This window comes from Lipotes vexillifer, unplaced genomic scaffold, assembly GCF_000442215.2.
Source record: "Lipotes vexillifer unplaced genomic scaffold, Lipotes_vexillifer_v1.1 scaffold758, whole genome shotgun sequence".
Lineage (NCBI taxonomy): Eukaryota > Metazoa > Chordata > Mammalia > Artiodactyla > Lipotidae > Lipotes > Lipotes vexillifer.
Genome location: NW_006770348.1, coordinates 692,802 through 700,504, shown reverse-complemented (window position 1 = coordinate 700,504; position 7,703 = coordinate 692,802). Strand labels below are relative to the sequence as shown.

Genomic DNA, 7,703 nt, shown 5'->3' with positions numbered 1-7,703 from the left:
CTGCTCACCCGGTAGGAGGGGCTCTGGCAGCGAGGTTGGTCCCAGCAGGCCTTGCGGGGCGACACGGAGCTCGCCCGTGGCCCGTGGTGCCTGCGTCATTCCTTTTGGGGTTGGCGCAGTGAGGGGATCTGCCTTACTTTCTGTGAGGAAAGCCGGACCGTGACAGAGGAAAGAGGCCGAGGAGGAGGCCAGGACTGGGCTAGAACTGAAGGAGGACTGAGCCGGGAGGTGAGGGGCTTTACCGGCGGCGGCGGCAGTGGCGGCGACGGCGGCGGCGGGCGGCATCTCCCGTGAGGCGGTTGGTTGACTAGGCCGCAGCGGCCATGGCCGTGCATTTTGGGGACCATGCCAGCGGGTTCCGTCACAACGAGGTGATCAGATTCATCAGCAATGAGGTCCTCATGAACGGGGGCGGCCCTGATTTTTACGTGGCCTTCTGCTCGCTGCCCTGGAATGAGGTAGAGGATCGGCTGAGCATCGTCGTCGCTGACCCGCAGGTGCCGTGCAACCTGAAGAGGGCCTGTGCCTGGAGCGCGCTGGCCTTGAGCGTGCGTGTGGGCGCGAGGCAGCAGGAGCAGCAGGTGCACTGGGTTCGGCAGCTCCAGAAGAAGGTAGAGGAATGCGAGGCGGCTTCCCGGGCCCTCTCCTACGAGCTGAAGCGCCTGTGTGAGGAGCACGAGGAGGCAGCAGCGCAGCTGCAACGCACGCGGGCCGCCTTGCAGGAGGCATTGGATGAGCGAGATAGGTTGCATGGGCAACTGGTGCAGCTCGAGTCATTGGTCCGTGTAGCCCCATTGGCCCATGAAATGGTGCCTCAGCCTCAACCTGAGCAGCTTGGGGCCACAGCATGGGCCATGGATGCAGGGGAGCAGGGCAAGATGGTAGCTATGGGGGCACAGGGCATGCCTCAGTCAGAGGGCCAGATGGCAGCCACAGCACGTGTGGTTTATGTACCGGGATCCCAGAGCCCCTGGGCCCAGGTCATGCAACCCCCTGTGCCAGTGCCACAGCCATTCCCATTCCATGTGCCATTCCCAATGGGATTCCCCTACTCGACATCTTTACCATCCTCAGCAGTTACGGAAGGAGCAGCCACCGTGGCAGCAACAACAATAGCAGCAGTCATACCCGAGAACCCTACTCCGGGAACCTGCCCACCTGGCCTGTGGGCTGCAGTGGGGGCCCAGGAAGAGATAGCCCTACGGTATGACCAGAATTGCTGCTGCCAGGAGGACTATTCTGAGAACCTCCAAGGGGAATATTTCGAGAACCTCCAGGGGGAATATTCCGAGAACCACCAGGGGGAATATTCCCTGGGATACAGCAGGAGCCACAGCCAGAACGAATATCCACTGCTGCTCCAGGAAACGGATCCCCTGGGGAAGAGCGAGAGCCACAAGCAAGAAGGGCCAGAGAATTCCCAGGGGACATCTACCCCGGGAGGCAGCACAAGCCGTGATGTGAGAGAAAGCCCAAAGAAACAGCAGCCTCAGGAAAAGAAGGCCAAGCAACCAAAAGGGAAAAAAGCCTCAGATTCCCAGCATGGGGGGAAGCCTGCCTCATGCTTCAGTCCTAATAATTGGGAGTGCCCGTCGTGTAAAGCGATGAATTTTCAATGGCGCAAGGCGTGCTATAAATGCAAGAAAGTCTGCATGGCAGTTGAGAGTGGAGGCCCGGACCCAGGACAAACCCACTAATTTCAGGAAGGTAAGTAAGAATGGAAACACTCCAAAGAAAAACCAATTTCCTAACAACCCCCCCTCTTTTGATTAAAAAGTAATTCATTTACTTCACAGAAAATTTGAAAACCAAAATCATGATATAGAAAATTAAATGAAATAATTCATTATCCCATTACCCAAATTAAGCAATTCTTATCATCTGAGTACACACACAAATATAGATACACACACACATTTATATTCTTATTTTGTACATTTATTTTAACAAAGATAGACTACTTTGAGTATCACACTTTTAAAATAAGGGATTTCTCCTAATTTCTTGTATGTTTGCAGGGGCTGGATTCTGGATGGCTGATGCTGATTCGTTGACACCCTGGAGATGCCGAAGTCATGAAGAATTTTTCTTTTTCACTCATGTCTGTTTTATTAACCTTCGTTTCCTGAAAATACCATGTCTTTGCCTGGGAACAGCCATGTGTTTTTAGAGTTATAAGCTGTATTGAATTTTAGGGGCACTGCTTTTCCTTGAAAATGCTATTGTTCCTTTGTAACCTACTGCAGTATTCATGTTTTCTTCTTGTTTTTAAGTTTTATAGGTGAGGGCCTATTTTTGTGTCTCTGAGCCCCACGGAATTTACTTGTTGCTGAAGAACCTGAACCTGTCCCATTAGAAGATCTCTCAAGAGTCTAAAGAAATAACTCTTCGTTTCTGACTGACCCACACCTCAGTGAGACGCCCATCCCCGCACCACTGGCTGAAGCCAAGAAGAGTGAGAAGTCGGGGAAGAAGAGATGCTTTGGCACTTATTAGGGGGAAAAGGGGGGCAAAATAATTTTGTTAGGATTTAATTTCTCTGTTGGGACGTGGAATTAATTCAGAAGTGTTGGGGGGGGGGATTGCAGTGTTAAATACTATAGATGATAGCAAATTTGTTGGATTTCATTTAAGTATTTAAATAGTTATTGATTGCCTAGTGTATGATAGGAGCTAGAATTATATAGAATTATCTAGTGCACACATAACTCTTTTTGGTGAGTTTGGTTAGATGACAGGAGAGAGCATAATTTGAAATACATTACAGATCAGAGGTGACTTATTTGTCTTGCATGTATTGTAACCTTCAGGTAAACCTAATTGATATAACATCCAGATATTTCTGCAGTTCTGGGCGCAACGTCAAAGAGACTTTAATGGAAGGACTCGATTGCCGAACTGCTCATCTCACTGGTCCCACGTGAGACAAGTGAGTAGTGGGCAAAGAGTGGGAAAGTGGCCTAACAAAATTGCAGGCAGGACTTTGCTGATACTCTCCTGATTTCCTCCCTTGAGACGGACAGCTAGTTTCCTGGTTGCCTGAAACACCACTGGGCGACTGTCTTAAAGAAGGACAGTGCTTGGGGCAGTGTTTGAGCCCTCAGCTTCAGGCAGCCACCATCCCAAGCCCCTTTCTGGTCAGTGGATGAAGAACAAAATGGATTCCAAGGACAGACATCATGCTATGGATGGCGCTTCTCTTGGGAGGACTAATTGGATTAAAACTGGAACTGGACTGGGACGAGCACTCTTGAGAATGCTCGTGGGCCCTTCTCTTCCACTTGGTGTGTTCTCTGCCAGCTTCTCAGAGGCAAGTGGAGCCCCGGGGCTGGGAAGTCAGATCAGCCTCCAGTCTGAGCAAAACGTGTCCTCGAGTTCCCCCAGGAGATTCCAGCTCACCAAGCTCAACCTTTGTCAGAGGTTTCCTGATTCTAACTAGTAATAAAGAGTGTGCACTTACTTGCTGTGTCTTCTGTGTAGTGTGTACCTCGGGGCAGGTTTGCTCAGAAGCGGCAGTTTAAATCTGCATCTTCCCTCCATCCCACTGAGGTGATGGAAAGTTCAATTTCATTCACTATTTAAGGGCCTCTCCTCTTCCTGTGAATTACCCAAGAATGGGAGGGGGAGGGCCTCCTATGGGGCTTTCAATCCATTGTTATTGTCCCTGGTACTCTCACTGTCCCAAGTCCATGTGGTTCCTTGAGGGTGGGCATGTCTGCTTCTCCAGAGCCAGTGGGGGTTGGAGGTGTCTTCCAGTGCCGGAAGCCCTAATGCCCAGGGTCCAGTCTCTCTAAATACCCCGTGCAGCCATTTCCCTCTGGGGCTGTGCCTTCTCCCTGGGGTCCTGGCATGGAGTAAGGAGTGCTTAGGTATCATAAGCAGCATTCTCCTTTCTGTTCTCTAAGTCACTCCTGTCTCTCTTAGCCTAATTCGGTTCAAGTGGTCAGGATTATAGAAAACCAAATACAGGCTGGCAGCATAAACCTCCCCTGGGATAAGGGGGGGCCAAGATCTGAACACCTTTGGAATGGGTATGGTGAGATGAGGGGGTGGATGATAAAAATGACCCTGTCGTACCAGAACTCTCTTCTCTCAGAGATGACTAACCGTTAACAGCCTTGGTTACTTGGGATAGGAGTAAAGGAGAAGAAGAGGGCTGTCGGGGGAATAAACGTGGAACTATTTGAGGGGGAGGAGAGGAGATACTATGACATTTTGTAGATCCTAATGTCCCCTGTACACTTGGAAAGATGGGCGTGTGCTGGTATTTTTCCTGCTGTATCTAAATTCAGTGCTGGTGCAATAGAGGAAGAGTATAAATGGTGGTGGAGCAAAGGAGGAAAGAATCAGGCCTGGCAGCAGCTAATGCCATTATTTTTTTTTTTTTTTTTTTTCCTTGCGTTATGCGGGCCTCTCACTGTTGTGGCCTCTCCCATTTGCGGAGCACAGGCTCCGGACGCGCAGGCTCAGCGGCCATGGCTCACGGGCCCAGCCGCTCCGCGGCATGTGGGATCCTCCCGAAACGGGGCACGAACCCGCGTCTCCTGCATCGGCAGGCGGACTCTCAAGCACTGCGCCACCAGGGAAGCCCCTAATGCCATTATTGGTGGTAGGGGTGGGCCTGGTACTCGTCCCTTACAGGCACTTATGAAGGCGGTGATGCTGGAGGAGGGATATGGGTATTTCTCTGAGCAGGCGAGTGCAGGGGAGGTGGGAAGAGGCCTTTTATTTTTTTTAATTTTTTAATTGCAGTATTTGAATTAAATAGGATGAAAACTTGGTTTACTTTTTTTTTTAACATCTTTATTGGGGTGTAATTGCTTTACAATGGTGTGTTAGTTTCTGCTTTATAACAAAGTGAATCAGTTATACATATACATATGTTCCCATATCTCTTCCCTCTTCGTCTCCCTCCCTCCCACCCTCCCTATCCCACCCCTCCAGGCGGTCACAAAGCACCGACCTGATATCCCTGTGCTATGCGGCTGGGGAAGAGGCCTTTTAAATCCTGTGGGAGCTTCAGAGCAAGAGAAGAAAAAAATCTGTGTGGAGAAAGTGAAGGATCATAGCAATATTCTCTTCCACTGCACCTCCTCACCCATTCTATCACTCATACCTGCTATTGGACCCTACACAGGAGCAGTGCCTTCAAACACCCATTCCCATTTCCACAATTAGTATACCATCTATCATGTAACCCCTTCCACTCCCACTAACAAAAGCAGAATCAGAAGCACCTCAAATAAGAGCACTTCCTGTGAGAGCATCTGCTGCTAGCATAGCATATTGGCAGGTGTGGGTTACGGAAAAATGTCCCTGTGGTAGACAAGAGGTGGCGGCAGCTTCAGTGGCAGAATGGAGAGGAACAAAGGGCTCAGCATTTCTTAAGATCCCTTAGGGATGAGAGAATTATACCTTGTAAAAACCAAGGGACTGGAATGATAAAAGTGGTGAAAAATGATTCCTGGGATGCAACCATGCTTCAAATGAAGGAGATGTCTGATCCTGGACAGGAGTTCTGTCTCCTTATGGGGCAGTCCTCTTTGATTTCAGAAATGTAAGAGAGAACGCAAGGAGATCTGAAACAACAGAAATCAATTTCCTGGGTAGGTCTGTGGTTATAAATATAGCTATATTTTAAAAAAGCTATAAACATAGCTTAATTTCACTTTAGAAAAATTAGAAAACAAAAAAAGAAAAAAGATTCAACCAGAATCTCACCACTAGAGGTGCCACTGTTTATATTTTTATGTGTTTAATTCCATATCTGTACACATACACACACAGACTGGCATGATACATTTTTAAAAAACATCCTTTACATGCAATTGTACATATTTTATAGCCTTTTTTTTGTGATAAAAAACCAACATGAGATCTACCCTCTTCACAAAATTTTAACTGTAAAATTTAACTACACTGTTAACTATAAACACAATGTTGTACAGCAGGTCTCTAGAACTTTTTCATCTTGCATAATTGAAACTTTATAGCCTTATTTTAAATTAATTTATTTTTCTTTATACACCTGGGTGCCCCAGTGTTGGAGGCCCCTTGTCCGAGACTCCTCCGTAAGGAGTGTGGCTCATGCCACCTATTAAGCAAACCCCAATCCTCCTCAATGCCTTCCCTCCTACTCAAGAGTCACAGTGCAGCACGGCCTCCGCTCAGGGCCTGTGGCCAGGTGTCCGGGACAGGGCTCTGGCTCCGAGGCTGTGTAGGGGCAGGACTGCCGGAGGCCAGAACGGGGGAATGGACTGCACATGCAAGGGGCACAAGTCTCTCCTGGGGCAGTGATGTGGGCCTCTGGCCAGGAACCATGGGGCCCCAAGGTCCAAGGCCAAAGCAACCCGAACACACCGGTTCCGCTGCACATCGCTGGGGCCAGTTGTTCCTCCCAGCAGTAGTTAGGTGTCTAGAATTCGTCCCAGGAGACCATCGCTGCCTGAACCTGGAGCCTCTCCCCTGAAGAAGAGACTCAGGGCACTGCTCTCTCGGACCCAGCCCAACTGCCAGCACCCTGCGATGAGGAAACGGGCCCATTTACCCAAGCCCTTCCATCCGTAAATGTTCCCTTTTCAACAGCATAGGGGATGCCTGCAGGCCGGGGCGAGGACCAGGGCCTGGTCCGGGTGGGTGGAGTGTGGGGTTTGCCGGGAAGGTAAAAACAGAGTGCAGTTGGAGCGCGCAGGGTATACTTTGTGGCTTCGGGTGTGTGTGGAGGTGTAAATGTGGGTACAGATGGAGGGGCAGGGAGAGAATGGGCTGGGGCGCGCTGACTGCGAGGCGTGGCTTACAGGATGGCAGAATTAGGCTCAAGGTGTGGCCGCTGTTACTACACTCCCCAGAGGAAGCCAAATCTCGCGGGATCTCTCGGGATCTCGCGGGATCTCGCGGGATCTCGGGGGTTCTACGGGGGCTGGCAGGACAGCCCTAGGGTGAGAAATACCGGCGTGTGGCGGAGGCCAGAGGTCTCTGGTCCCAGACTCGTTCACAAGGAGTCAAGTTCGCACCACCTATCAAGCAAACGCCATCCTCATCGATGCGTCATCCCCCCTGCACTCCCCCGCTGAGAGTCACTGTGTGGCGCCTGTTCGCAGGGGCCCGTGGCCCAGTGCTGGGGACCGGGCTCAGGCCCGGAGGCTGAGCAGGGGCGGGACCGGGACTGCTGACACCAGAACGGGTGAGTGAACTGTGCATGTGATATATTAATATTAACATTTTAATATTAATCCATGAACAGCATCTGCAAAAAATGTATGTGATAAGATATTCTCATAAGCCGTAAGTATAAAAGGCTGGGGGCAAATGACAGCTACACGACCCGAGCAATCTGTGATGGAATGAGCATAGGGAAACAATGGATCATCTCACAGACCAGAAAATAGGAAAACCCTAAAATAGTCTGCGAACCAAAGTACTCTACAAGTATTTACTAGAGAGCACAGTGGACCAATTTGAGAAAAGCAAGTGGAACTAGAATGGGTGCAAGCGGTATGTGGTAAGGTTGATGGGGTTGGATCACCTAGGCGTTATGAACTCTCAAAACTGCATCCCAAGCTCCCTTCCAGGACAAACGCACATTGAGAGGAGAGATGTCATTCTGCTCTGTATTCTCTTTTATAATAATTTTGTTTGGGATTTTACTTATGTCATTTTCTGTTGCTCATTTTTAAATGAAATTAGTTTTCCTGAACTTGTAG

General features: G+C 49.6%; 1 pseudogene; it reads left to right on the top strand.

Annotated features, from left to right (window-relative positions):
• The first annotated feature begins 323 nt into the window (after positions 1-323).
• On the top strand, positions 324-1,697 carry LOC103086679 (testis-expressed sequence 13B protein pseudogene; annotated as a pseudogene).
• The last annotated feature ends 6,006 nt before the right edge of the window (positions 1,698-7,703 follow it).